Source organism: Pseudorca crassidens, chromosome 14 (genome assembly GCF_039906515.1).
Source record: "Pseudorca crassidens isolate mPseCra1 chromosome 14, mPseCra1.hap1, whole genome shotgun sequence".
NCBI classification, from domain to species: Eukaryota; Metazoa; Chordata; class Mammalia; order Artiodactyla; family Delphinidae; genus Pseudorca; species Pseudorca crassidens.
Window position 1 is genome coordinate 31,090,166 of NC_090309.1, and position 14,606 is coordinate 31,104,771.

The following is a 14,606-nucleotide window of genomic DNA, read 5'->3' on the forward strand; positions in this document are numbered from 1 at the left end:
TCTGATCAGCAAAATGAGCTACTGTGAGGATTAAATGAGTTAATAAATGTAAAATATTTAGAATAGTGCCTGGCACGTAGTAAGCGCTATGTGTGTATTTGCTATTATCGTTTGTAGCTAAGCCACCAAGAGTAGTATAATTATGTGCCTTTTCTTTTGTCTTTTTCTCACACTTATAATTCCCCCTTAGTCTTCTATGAATTTATCACTAACTAATCCGCAGCTATAAAATTGCCTGTTGATATGGCCATACATATAGCTGACATATCCAATCCATTTTTTTCTGGGAGACATCACTCCTGGAGTCCCAAGTTCTCTTTTCCACTGCAAGCAGGTTGCTCTCTAGGACTGTTGCACAGCTACTGCCCCTTCATTGTCTTTCTGGGGATTCCCTTCATTTTTGTCTTCTGTTAGATCTCCCGCTTTCCTTGGTTTTGTGTCTTCCTCTTTCTTCTTCTTCTTATGCTATTTATTTATTTATGGCTGTGTTGGGTCTTCGTTGCTGTGCGCGGGCTTTCTCTAGTTGCTGTAAGTAGGGGCTACTCTTTGTTGCGGTGCATGGGTTTCTCATTGTCGTGGCTTCTCTTGTTGCGGAGCACGGGCACTAGGCACGCAGGCTTCAGAGTAGTTTAAACCACTCTGGTTTAAAGCTTCGTCTGATTAAGTAATTTAAACAAAGCCTACAAGGAATGCTTTGCTCCTTCAGAAAAAAAATTACTTGTCTGCCTACTAGCCTCCACCATACCCTCCAGAAACACACTTTCAAGCATTGAAAGAACACTATCAACAGAGAAAAGGCAACCCACCGAATGGAAGAAAATATTTGCAGATCATATATCTGATAACAGATTACTGTCCAGATACATACAGAACTCATACAATTCAAAAGCAAACAACAACAACAACAAAACCAACCTGACTTCAAAATGTGCAAAGAACTTGTATAGATATTTCTACAGAGGTATACAAATGTCCAAAAAGCACATGAAAAGATACTCAACATCACTAATAATTAGGACAATGCAAGCCAAAACCACAATGAGATACCACTTCACATTCATTAGGATAGCTATTGTATGAAAAAGAAACAGAAAATAGAAAGTGCTGGCAAGGATGTGGAGAAATTGGAACCCTTATGCACAGCTGGTGGGAATATAAAATGGAGTAACCTCTGTGGAAAACAGCAGTTCCTCCAAAAAGTAAACATAGAATTATCATATGATCCAACAATTCTGCTTCTGAGTATATACCCCAAAGAATTTAAAGAATGAAAGGACTTGAACAGATATTTGTACAATTATATTAGCATTACTCACAATACTCAAATTCTATTGGCAGATGAATGGATCAACAAAAGGTTGCATATCTATATATACAATCAAATACTATTTAGTTTTAAAAAGGAATGAAATTCTGATGCATGCTATAATGCTATACAACATGGGTGAACCTTGAAGACATTATGCCTACTGAAATAAGCCAGACACAAAAGGACAGATATTGTTTGATTCCACTTACATGAGGTACCCATAGTAGTCAAATTCATAGAGCAGAAAATAGAATGGTGATTTCCAGGAAATGAGGGAAGGGGAGGATGGGAAGTTAGTGGTCAATGGGTACAGAATTTCAATTTGGGATGATAAAATCATTCTGAAGATGGACAGTGGCGATGGTTTCACAACAATGTGAATATACTTAATGCCACTGAACTGTATACTTTTTAAATTTTTATTTATTTATTTTTGGCTGCATTGGGTCTTCGTTGCTGCACATGGGCTTTCTCTAGTTGCGGTGAGCAGGGAATACCCTTCGTTGCGGTGTGTGGGCTTTTCATTGCGGTGGCTTCTCTTGTTGCGGAGCAGGAGCTCTAGGCACGAGGGCTTCAGTAGTTGCAGCACGTGGGCTCAGTAGTTGTGGTTCGTGGGCTCTAGAGTGCAGGCTCAGTAGTTGTGGTGCACGGGCTTAGTTGTTCTGCAGCATGAGGAATCTTCCTGGACTAGGGATCGAACCCATGTCCCCTCCATTGGCAGGCGGATTCTTAACCACTGCGCCACCAGGGAAGTCTTAAAATGGTTAAAATAGTAAAAAATTTGTTATGTGTATTTTACCACAGGAAAAATAAAAGAAATACCCTTAAAGAATGAAGATTTATCACTAGGACAGCAGTGGGATGTGGTGAAGGGTTGGTGGACTCCTGTTGTCTCCCTTTCTCCAGCTGACACCATCCCCTATAACTACATGACTGGTTATTGTCTCCTTTCTGTCCCTATGGACTCCTATCTAGTCTGTATACTACCACCAAATATCCACAAAGCTACCTCCCCCCTTGTCTTTTGGCTTCCATAGTTTCTGATAAGTCTGATGTAGTTCTTGTCTCCCCCTCCTCACCTCCACCATGTGATGTACCTTTTTTCTCTAACTGCTTTTAAGACTTTCTCTTTATCATTAGTGATATCCAGTCACGAAGTTATAAGAGACAGTATCAGTAGTATGGAGGGAAGCAACAAGAGCCCACCAACTCTTCCCCACATCCCATTGCTATCCTGGCAATAAATCTTCATCCTTGAAGAGTATTTCTGATTGTGCAAGGACACCATACTGACCTGCAGACTCTGTTTTTCAAAGCTGTGGATCATGTAAGTCCCTCGCTCACTATACACCTGAAGCCGCCTTAGGAAAATAAGAAGTGGAGGGTATGGGGAAGTCATCTTGGAGACAGATTTTTTTTCTAAAAGAGACGTGTTTCTCGTAAGATCAATTTATTTAATCAGATAAAGCTTAAAACCAGAGTAGACAATCCTAAAAGGATATATACCTAATAACCCAAGTTGGAAATGCAAGAAGCAATATGACTAGTGATTCTAGAGTTGTGCAGCCTAATGGCCCTGGGAATGGTACCCTCTTCCCATTCTTCACATTATTCATGTCTCTGTTCAATGCTCCTTCCTCAAACAGCTCTTAAACTATTAAACCTAAAACAGGCATTCCCTTAACCATTTCTTAACCCTGCTTTATTTTTCTTTGTAGTGCTTAGTCAAAGCATATTTTATTGTTTAAATTTTTTAAAAAAATTTTATATTGGAGTATAATTGATTTACAATGTTGTGTTAGTTTCAGGTGTACAGCATAGTGATTCAGTTATACATCATACACATATATCTATTCTTTTTCAAATTCTTTTCCTATTTAGGTTATTACAGAATATTGAGTAGAATTCCCTGTACTATACAGTAGGTCCTTGTTGATCATATATTTTATATATAGTAGTGTGTACATGTTAATCCCAAACTCCTAATTTACACCCCCCCACCTTTCCGCTTTGGTAACCATAAGTTTGTTTTCTTAATCTGTGAGTTTGTTTTGTAAATAGTTCATTTATACCATTTTTTTAGATTCCACATATAGTAATATCATATGATATTTGTCCTTTTCTGACTTACTTCACTCAGTATGATAATCTCTAGGTCTATCCATGTTGCTGCAAATGGCATTATTGCACTCTTTTTTTATGGCTGAGTAACATTCCATTGTATATATGTACCACATCTTCTTTATCCATTCCTCTGTCGATGAACATTTAGGTTGCTTCCATGTCTTGGCTATTGTAAATAGTGCTGCAGTGAACATTCAGGTGCATGTATCTTTTTGAATTATGTTTTTCTCAGGGTATATGCCCAGGAGTGGGATTGCTGGTTCATATGGTAGCTCTATTTTTATTTTTTAAAGGAACCTCCATACTGTTCTCCATAGTGGCTGTACCAATTTACATTCCCACCAAGAGTGTAGGAGGGTTCCCTTTTCTCCACACCCTCTCCAGCATTTATTGTTTGTAGACTTTTTGATGATGGTCATTCTGACTGGGACATTTTATTATTTATTGGTTACTTGTTTATTGTCAGTTTCCTCAGCTAGAGAATAAGCACCCTGGGTGCATCTTCATTGTCTTGTTCATATCATATACCCAGAGCTTAGATCAGAGCCTGGAACATCGTAGCATATGCTCGATAATGTTTGTTAAATGAAAGAATTTATTTAATTATTTATGTATTTACTTAATTATTATATTTACTATATTACATATATATTTATCTAATTACTGTATTATTTAATGAGCTTACTTAGCTGTTCTTGTCATTTTTATCATGTATCCACTCATTTTGCAATCACTTACTAAGCCTCTACTTTGTGTTATGTACACAGTTAACAGGAGAGGTGGAGAGAGACAAAGATGTGTAAGGATTTCTATAAAGAAATCCCCACTTCCTGAAGGATAAAATTCAAAGTCCTTCGCAAGCAAAGATTGGACGCCGCAAATCCAAAGGGATAGTAAGGTTTTATATATTTTTTAACATTCAGAAAGGTAGATTTGTCTCTAGAAATGTGAAGAGTGCCTCTGCTTCCCTCCAGCCCCTCCAAGGAGCCCAACTCCCCAAATTTCCTCAATGGAGGGCCGCACCATGTCCCAGTCAGCCTTGCTCAAAGCTCCTCCCTTGGTAATTGACAGCTGGGGGGAAACCCCCTGAGGCCCGCCTCCACGCCCCTCCGTGCTAGACTGAGTGGCGCAACACAGTGGGAGTGGCTGCTGGCTCAGCCAATGGAAGGAAACGGGAGCAAGGGCCTGTGTAAACAAACCCAGAGGTGCCGCGCCTTGGGCTCCTCCCCCACGTGGGGACCCGAAGGCTCCTTGGCCCAATGCCTCTACTGGACTAACGTAGAGTCCTTTCAGCCAATCTGAGCTCTCTCAAGGAGGTGCTCCACCCCGAGGGAAAGAACTCAGGGAGCGAAAAGACAGGCATTAACACCAATCAGAAGCTGGAACTTCTGAGGGAGTGGGCGGGAACTGCTTCACATTTAGACCAATAAGAAGCACACGTGCCCTTCTAGGTGACTGAGCGGCATCCTCTTTGGTCCAATAGACGAATGGGGCGGTGCCCAACAACCAATGGCTTGGGTTCGGGGGCGGGGTGAGGACCAGTGTGCAGTAAGAGGTAACCTAGCGAGTGATAGCGGCGCTCCTTGGGTGCCGTGGCTCACGCTTTGGTACTACAGGCCGAGACTGTTCTGGCGACGGCGACCTCTGCGGCGACGGCTCAGGTTCTCGGAGGAGTAGCAGAGTACGGTCTGGAGGAGGGGCTTCTGGTCAGCCCAGGTGGGCTCGGGCGCCCGGGCTGCCGGGGAGGGGACGCGCGGGAAGCGCCGCTCTCCCGGCTCTGGGGGCACACTGCGCCTCCCTTTCCGCTGCCGTCGGGGCTGTGAGGGGCGGGGCGCGCCTTCCCGAGCTCCTGTGAGGAGGTAAGCCGGCAGGTCCCACATCGTGGCCCTCGGCGAGAAGGGGCATCCGCCGGCGTCAGTCCCTGCCCCTCGGGGGTGCTAGGCGGTCTTTAGTCCCTTTCTCCCCGCACCGGCGCGCTATTCTTCCCCCGCCCCCAACTTCCCTGACCCCCCCGACTCAGCCCCCTTCTAATACTCGGACTGAAGTCTCTGGCTTGCGAGTCCCTTTACTGCCCGGGTGCGACACTGCCAGGCAAATTGACGAGTGCTGCCTCCTGCCGTCCCCCTCCCGGAGATGGGAAGGGGTAGGAGTTGCGTATTTTCGCCCCTCCCCCATTCGCGGGTCCCCCTGCATTATTTGCGTTTCTTAAACTCCCTGCGTTCCCACGTTACTCAAACCTTCATTCTTTTTTTTTTTTTGGCTGTCTTTTTTTTAACATGTTTATTGGAGTGTAATTGCTTTACAATGGTGTGTTAGCTTCTGCTTTATAACAAAGTGAATCAGTTACACATATACATATGTCCCCATATCTCTTCACTCTTGCGTCTCCCTCCCTCCCACCCTCCCTATCCCACCCCTCTAGGTGGTCACAAACCACCGAGCTGATCTCCCTGTGCTATGCGGCTGCTTCCCACTAGCTATCTATTTTACGTTTGGTAGTGTATATATGTCCATGCCACTCTCTCACTTTGTCACAGCTTACCCTTCCCCCCTCCCTATATCCTCAAGTCCATGCTCTAGTAGGTCTGTGTCTTTATTCCCGTCTTACCCCTAGGTTCTTCATGACTTTTTTTTTCTTAGATTCCATATATATGTGTTAGCATACGGTATTTGTTTTTCTCTTTCTGACTTCACTCTGTATGACAGACTCTAGGTCCATCCACCTCACCACAAATAACTCAATTTCGTTTCTTTTCATGGGTGAGTAATATTCCATTGTATATATGTGTCACATTTTCTTTATCCATTCATCTGTTGATGGACACTTAGGTTGCTTCCATGTCCTGGCTATTTTAAATAGAGCTGCAGTGAACATATTGGTACATGACTCTTTTTGAATTATGGTTTTCTCAGGGTATATGCCCAGTAGTGGGATTGCTGAGTCGTATGGTAGTTCTATTTGTAGTTTTTTAAGGAACCTCCACACTGTTCTCCATAGTGGCTGTATCAATTTACATTCCCACCAACACCTGATTTGAGTTAGGGACCCTGGCCACTTGTCTTCATCCTTCCCTTAAGCGAGTGAGCCCTTTACTCCCTCCCATCCCTTACATTTCATCTTCATCTCTCATGGATACTAACATTTTCTACTCGCCCCTTCCAGGCTCCTGGAAGGTGAACGCAAGAGAGGCAGAATACACTGTACAGGGAGCTTTTCAAGGTTGGGGACTTTAATCGGTTTTGTTAATGGTAACCCATTCTTCCCTTCCTGAAAATGGCATTGATCATTATATCTTTTCCAGAATCTGTCCCATTATAGTTGTTTTGGTGATAATTTTTGAAAATGCAAATGAGAAGGGTTTACTGGAAGCAAGAAATTTTAAAATGTATCATTATTATTTTTTAAGTAGATAGAATTGGATTATACTTTAAACAACTTAACTGGCGTGTCCGAGAGTGTGCAATGTAGGTAAGGGCTTGGCCACCCTCCTTTGTCAAGTAGCTGTATGGTGCTATGTGATTTGATCACACCCAGCCTGTGGATAATATAGCATTAAATCTGTTTAAAAACAGTACTCTCTATTCCCCTTTCACAGAGAATTTGTGTTCACCTTCATAGTATATCAGTTTGGGTTTCAATAGTGTTGGTTGTAGCCATATGTTTCTAGATAAAAGTATAAATTATGTTGTGCCTAAATAAAATATGCCAAGAATTTTATGGGGAAAAAGTAACATCATATTCAGTTTTGATTGAGACTTAAAGTTTTGAAAATATGAATTTAGATGTTGGACAGTGAGGATTTTGTTTGAGGGGATGGAGGAAATGGAAGTACTGGGATAAGCCTGACAGGTCCTTTACCCTGTGTGCAGGGGGGGAAGAGGGAAGAAAGAAAACACACGTGTACAAAGCCTAGTAGATTCTAACTGTGCTTAGTTTCATGACTTTACATAAATCGCAGTTGTTTTTCCTACTTCTTAGTGGGGAAATGTAAGCAGTGAGTTTAATATCACATCCACTGTGTTTTGGCCAGAATTTTGCAAGCTTTTGTGAAAAATTCTTATTGTCTTCCTTATCCTATTTATGACATATATATCAAAAGTCCTCCTTGTATTTTACTATGTTAAGACTGTATCTTGTATATAAAGAAATAAGTCTAATAGAGTGAATTAAAAGGAGTCTTTACTCTGAAGAGGCAGCATTGTCTAAAGGACCATATGTTTGAGCCCTGTTAATACAGAAAATCTCACTGGAAAGAGGAAGATCTTAAAACTAACACATGTCCAGATGTCTAGAACAACAACAAAATATTATGACAGAATTATTAGCAGTCATCAACTAGAAGTCCTATGAGTTGGTCACTCTTGTGAGTTGGTATAAGGCTGCAGTTGAAAACCAAAGTTCAATCTTTTCAGGTGTGTTTGTGCTTAGTAATTACGCGTTTGCAAATGTAGAGTACTATAGTTATGATTTCTTCTAGAGACTTTGTCTTTAAGGAGCTCATAGTTTGATGGAAGAGAGACCTGAAAACCAAAAATTAAATGCAGAGGGAGAGCTTCTGCAGTATAAGATGTGTACAGGGCAAAGAGAAGCACTGTGGTCTGGTGTTCTGTCCTCATCTCCTACTGCTCTAGACTTTCTAAAGTGCCATTTCCCAAACTACCTGTTTATTTCACATACCTGGGCCTTTCTCTGTAGGTACTGTTCTCTCTTCTTGAAAGCCTCTTCCACGTCTTATGTGCCTGGTGAGGTTCTATTTCAAAATCTTCTTGAAGCCTCCCACTGCCTACCCTCCATCCAAATAATTATTTTCTGTATTTTTTTGTTACCTTGTTATAAGTAATTACAGTTGATTCTCATTATTCATGGTGATTATGATCTATAAAACCACGCAGAACACTAAATTAGTGAATATTGAACCATTGCTCCTAGGGAAAATATGTACATTTCTCACATAGATTTAATCTTAAATCCTAAATACAACTCATCCTGGTAGATTCTATTTCTTTATTTCACAAAAGAGAAAATGAAGTGCAGAAATGTTAAGTGACTTGCCTGAGGCCAACCCCTAATAAGTGCCAGTTAGGATTCAGACCCTACTGGCCCAGGAGCCAGAGCTTCCTGCACTACACTGCACTGCCCCCTACTGTCTGTGTCCTCAGTCATCCCCATGAGAGCTGAAACTAAAAAGCAGAGCACTGCCTAGTTCTACCTTAGCTGGGAACGTGCTCAGGAGTGACTCAAAATTTTTGACACTCTGTGCATGTCCATGAGTGACTCCGAAAGCATCATCAGTACTGATTTTAAATTTTAGCAAGTAGGCAAATTCGCAAATACAGGATCCACAAATAATGAGTATCAGCTGTACTTGTAAATAAGCCCTGGAATCTATTTCTTGGGAACTTTCCCTGCAATCCACTGTAGAATGTGCCTTTAGCTTCTTTGAGAGTTCATTCTCTTATTCATTTGTTCAACAGATATTTATTAAGCATTTACTATAAGCCAGACTCTGTTTTAGATTGTGGTGAACAAACTAGAGATTAAGCTGCTGCCTGGGACTTCTCTGCTGGTCCAGTGGCTAAGACTCCACACTCCCAATGCAGGGGACCTGGGTTGGATCCCTGTTCAGGGAACTAGATCCCACATGCTACAACTAAAGATCCCACATGCCGCAGCTAAAGGTCCCACGTGCCACAATTAAAGATTCCATGTGCCACAACTAAAGATCCCGCACCGGCAACGAAGATCCCGCGTGCTGCAACTAAGACCTGACGCAGCCAAATAAATAAATAAATATTTTTTTTAAAAAAAGCTGCTGCCCTTACAGGTGTTAAATTTGAATAAGAAAGACAGACAGCTAACAGTCTGGAGCTCAGGAGAGAGGTCTAGTTTGGAATTAGAGATTAACTTGACCAAGGTGAAACCCTTTATGGTCCCTCCCACTTCACATCCCCTAGCATACTGATTTCCAGAATATTTCTGTTCTACTCTGTGCATACACTCTTTTGAGCCTCTCTACTTGTTATTAGTTGATTTTGAGGCCATTTACCCACGTAACTGGCAGGATATTCTAGAAGAATCATACTGATCTGGTCTTTCATTTCTGCCTTTGCCACCTGCCAACTGAGTGACTTTAGTCAAGCTGTTGAACTTTTAAAGCCTGTTTCCTAATTTCAGAAGTGGTGATCTGATGTGCTAGGCCCTTGTGGGTTGCAAGGAAGAGACACACATATTACTTTTGATGATGAAGGTTTAATGTAAACTAGAATGGGATATCATCTTAGCCACCATATTGTCCCTTGGCCCTAGTGCTTTCACAACCTTATAGGACAGTAACTTAGCAGTATTTAGGATAGGTTTTAAGCTCTGGAGACCTACCTTCTTTTACTTTGTTCACCCAACATTTGTGTTTCCTAAGAGAGAGTATCTGATTGGATTGGTTTGTCACCTTCTAAAATGGAGAACCCCTGTTGAGAAGAATTTTGAACCAGGCCATGGCCTAGGTGATCTCCCTCAATTTCAACCTGTAGATTGTTCCTAGTTAGAGCTCTGAGTCTGGTCCAGGAGTTTGTGGCCAAAGAAGTAGGATTAGTTTCTTGTATTATCTATGACACAGACTGTAGCATATACAAAAAGAACCTCTTGGAAACAGTTTCTTCAGAAAACAGCTGAATATAGAGTGGTCCGTAGAGTTTTTCATGGACTTCTGTCCAATTCACGTACCTATCTAACATGGTCATAGACAGTGTCTAATAAAGCACCTAACAAAGTACCTGACACATGTCAAATATTGCATAGATATTCCTTTTGGTATTGCATTTAACATTATTATAGTGTGGTTATTTGTTCACATGGCTGTCTTCCTTACTAGACTGTGCTCCACCAGGGAGGGTTAACATCTTCATCCTCTATCTTTGGCACTTAGTTCAGTGCCTGATACATGGTAATAAATGTACAAATGTCTAACTTGAGGAATTCCCTCACTCTTCCTAAAAGGATGGATGGATAGGAAAGCTTCCCAGAGAAGGTATTGTTTAAGCTCATTCTTAAAGAATGAGTAGGAATGTTTTCCAGGTGAATAAAACCTTGAGGCAGCAATCCAAGTAGGGACTAGCAGGTGCAAAGGCAGAGATATAAAAAGATAATGAAATTTAGTGTATGCTCCTGGTAGATTAAGACAACAAACAAAAAGCAAACAAACAAAAATCACCTCAGGAAAAAACTATCAGTGGGCTTGGCCAGAAGACCTGTCACACCTGAATTAACTATGACCACAGCTGCTCAGTAATGGATGCAAATTTTAGGGAGAAAGTGTAATATTCTCAAGTTGTTGGCAGGGTATCAGTAACAGTTTAAAAATACAAATATTGACTTTTGGGAACTATTACAGTGTAGTGAAATTGTTTACTTCAGCATTAAGTTCATATGTGTCCTGCATTGTTCAAGGTGCTGAAAATGTAATCAAACTTATTCTCAAGTGGCTCACAAGCTAACAAGGAGACAGATGGATGAACTGATTTATTATGTAAGTGAAGTAATAGAGATATGAATAAAATGCTATCTAAACCAGGAGAAAGGAGTATTTCGTGATATGGAACACTGGGGGAAGATTTCCCAAATGAGGTGGTATTTTTTTTTAAGTCTTTATTGAATTTGTTACAATATTGCTTCTGTTTTATGTTTTGGTTTTTTGGCCACGAGGTATGTGGGATCTTAGCTCCCCGACCAGGGATCGAACCCGCATCCCCGACATTGGAAGGCGAAGTCTTAACCACTGGCCCACCAGGGACGTCCCAAATGAGGTGGTATTTGAGTTGGGCCTTGGTAGGTAAAGAAGTAGGGGTGCACTGTACTGAAAATAGGGACTTTATGAAGATAATTTGTGGTAGGAAAGATTTAAGAATTATCCATATTTGCCATATCTGTTTTGGGCGTTCAGGTAGTAGTTACATTTATTCAAGCAGTTTCTCTGAGCAAAAGATGTGAATAGTTATGCCATAGTAGAATTTTGTGTCAAAATAAACTGGGTTAAACAAAGGTTTCTGAAATGCAGAACATCTCTAGAGCCTTTATTATATTAATGTCTTTTGTGAAGCATGGCTCTCCAAAAGGGCTACGTTGTATTTAACCATGGCTTCTCTCCCCATCCCCACCCCTGCAGCATACCTATACATCTTTTGGAACAGGATTACATGAGACATAGTTTGAGGAATGATGAATTAAAATATATTTTAACCAAACCAAGATTTATCGGTAGTCTCCATGTCCATTGTAAAATGATGTATAATTCTATAATCTTATAGAAAAGAAGGAGAGACATTTGGCGAGAAATAATACATTCTAGCCAAAATATCATCATCTTGGTCAATAAGTCCCAAACTTAAAAAACATTGTTATATGATCACACCCTCCCTTGAAAAGTATGGCTTATTCATATTTTAAAATTCTCTAAGGTGATCAGAGACACCCTGGGGCGTTGCAGAACTAGAGCAGGAGTCCATGGTGGTGGCAAAGGCAGAGGTCATTTTGGAAGTGGTACTCTTCCACCTTGAGAGAATGCTTCTTTTATTATGCATTCATTTTAGGCCATGTTAAACATATTTTGCCAGATGGGTAATTTATTTAAGAGGATACTGAAAATCCACACCTTCTTCTGACTCTGGAATTTTTGGGATTGTATGCCAATGTTCTCTTTTCAGTAAGATTTGGTTATATGAGCATTAATTAATGACCCTGCTGTATAATTGTAGTTCATCTGTCAAATTCTGATTATGTGATTAACTTGCAAGGTATTGTTAAAATTAAGGAAACAATGATCGTGTTTTTGATAGCGCACTGAATTTGAAGTCAGAAGATCTGTGTTTGAGATTTGTCACTGCCAGCTTTCTATTTGAATGACCTTGGGCACAGCTGTCTAGCCATCTGTGGCCTCCTTTTACTTTTTTCTTCCTTTCCCATTTTGACAAAATGAAAGTACATAGGGTTAGTATAAGAATTAAATGATGCATATAAACATACCTTATGAACTCTGAGGCACAATGCAAATAAAAGACAGACTGAAGGAATGGAATGTATCCCACTTAATTTTCATTAACATTTTATTTTTAGTTTTTAATTTTGTATTATAGAAATAATACGTATTTACCATTGTAATGTTAGAAAGCATTGATAGGCAAAAGGAGGGAAAAGCTACAAAGCACTTCATAGATCTACCATACTGAGATGATTAACATTTCGATGGATATATTTGATGGTTGTGTGTGTCTGCATTATTTAAAAGAAATGGGTTCATCTTGGGTGTTTTGTTTAGTCACTTTACTTTTATAAGTCCCCTAAGAGTACATTTGCTTGGTTCAAGGAATTGTTAAGTCTTTTGCTACATATTGCTGTATATAATGAGAACTATAATAAGAAAAGGAGCTGACTTCTCAGGCTGGTGAACGTAGGACCTTGTGGTAATCTAATATCCTGCACCACTTCAGAAGCTTCATGCAAGGCACATTCAGAAATGAACTTGATGTATGTACACAGTTATGCTTGGTATTGTTTGTAATAGCATGAAAAGGATGACTCCAGTGTGTCAACAGGAGCTGGTTAAATAAACCTTGAAACATCCAAATCATGGAATATTGTATAGTTGTGAAAAGAATGAGGAAGAGAGAAAGAAGGGTAGAATAAGAATATACATTGCTTATAATTGCAAAAGAAATTCTGAAATGATATATAAGAAACCAATGGAAGAAATAGGAGTGGGAATGGGATTTTGCCATATGCCTTCATTTATATTTTATATATTAAAAAAAATTTTGAGTCATGTTTTTGTATTACCTTTTCAAAAAATGAGTGAATGAATGAATGAAATGGAGTTAAGAAAAAGAAGAAAAAGGGATCTGAGCTGCTGCTCATCTCTTTGGTACTAGGTGAATACATAGCAACAGTAGAAGAGATTGGAAGAGAGGCCCTAGGAAGGAGTGGCAGCCTTGTTTTTCTTCTTTTACTCAGTTTTGTATATTTAAAAAATATTTTGAGAACAATGAAATGATTTGAAACTGTCAAATGGCATTGCTTCAATAGCTGAATTGCTTTCTTTTTCATGTTCACTTACAGTATTTTTTCATATGCATACATATTATTTTTAATTGTATTTACACTTTTAATATTTCTAAACTTATCTAATTGTATTTTTTCCATGTTGCTATAGGAGGACCTTTAAAAAAAATGAAGGTAGGGCAGTTTTATCTAGTGCATGTCCCCAAAGTGGTCTAATCTACCTCAAGGGGCAGGAAATTCATGCCCTCTAGTTTATATATGACATACATACATGAGGAAAAATAAGAAAAGGAAAAGATTTGAATATGTATCAATGAAAATAGCATTTCTCCTTGATGATAAAAGAAAACACTTTTTTTAATAATAATTCAGAAAACAAAATATAAAGAAAAATGTCTTAAATTTTCCACCCAAAACATTCTATTTTCTGCTTTTTGGACCTTTTTTATGCATATAAAATTTTTTTTAATTATATATATATTTCTCCCAACTATTGAGATGCTCATGTAGTTTTTTTCCTTTGCCTGTTAATATGGTAAAATACATTTTCGTATTTCTTAATTTTAGACCATCCTTGCATTTCTGGGCTGAACCCTATTTGATCAGAACTTTTTTGTTTATTTTTAAATAAATTTTTAAATAAATTGCTTGACTTTATTTGATCCTGTTTTATTTGAAATTATATGTTTGTAACATGGAAATTGGCCTGTGATTTTCTTTTGTGTTATTTTTGTTCTGTTTAATGTGTTGAGCTACCTGTATACTAATCATTAGAAGGTTCTCCATTTGTCTGTGTTCTGAAACAGTTGCATGGGGATTTACCTGCTTTTTGAAAGTAGGTACTTTGTGGACTATAGACTGGTCTTGCCCACCCTTTAAAATGCATTAAGGGAATTCTCTAGCTGTCCACTGGTTAGGACTCCGTGCTTCCACTGCAGGGGGCACAGGTTCTATCCCTGGTCGGGGAACTAAGATATCCCGAAAGCCGCGTGGCGCAGTCAAAAATAAATACGTAAAATAAAATGCATTAAAATCAGGGGAAGTGAAGTTTTAACATAGTGATTGCAGTGTAAACAGAAGCAAAACAGTGTAATTATCTAATGAGAACTTTTGTTTGATAGTGGT

General features: G+C 39.6%; 1 protein-coding gene across 1 annotated transcript in view; it reads left to right on the forward strand.

Moving 5' to 3' along the window:
- The first annotated feature begins 4,962 nt into the window (after positions 1 to 4,962).
- The window catches only part of PAIP2B (poly(A) binding protein interacting protein 2B), a 45,028-nt gene continuing 35,384 nt past the window's right edge, over positions 4,963 to 14,606 (forward strand). Inside the window, exon 1 of the mRNA XM_067704776.1 lies at positions 4,963 to 5,149. The gene's annotated coding sequence lies outside the window, so the exon portion shown is untranslated. The remainder of the gene's footprint in view (positions 5,150 to 14,606) is intronic.